Consider the following 338-nt stretch of genomic DNA (forward strand, 5'->3'; position numbering starts at 1 on the left):
CAGACTGGTATCCTAGCGTTAGACAGACAGACAGACTTATTTATTTATCCTGAAGTAAATTAAGGCTTCAATGCTTCCTAATGCTACAAACTCAGTTACTGCGGCTCCACAGCTGTTGCTGTGTATCTGATCACAGAGAGCCGGTTCCGAAGTGTCATGCCCAGACAGTGCCCCCGTCTGGAGCTGCACCCCCGCCGTGTGGACGGCCGCCTTTTCCAATCACATTTCTGCTTGTTGGGAAAAGGCGGGCGTTTTGTCAGCATTGAGCGACAGGCGTGGACAACCAATTAAAAGTGGGGTTATTAAACATGCCTGTGTCGTAGACCGCTGAGTCGTCC

The sequence above is a fragment of the Astyanax mexicanus genome, chromosome 3 (assembly GCF_023375975.1).
Source record: "Astyanax mexicanus isolate ESR-SI-001 chromosome 3, AstMex3_surface, whole genome shotgun sequence".
Lineage (NCBI taxonomy): Eukaryota > Metazoa > Chordata > Actinopteri > Characiformes > Acestrorhamphidae > Astyanax > Astyanax mexicanus.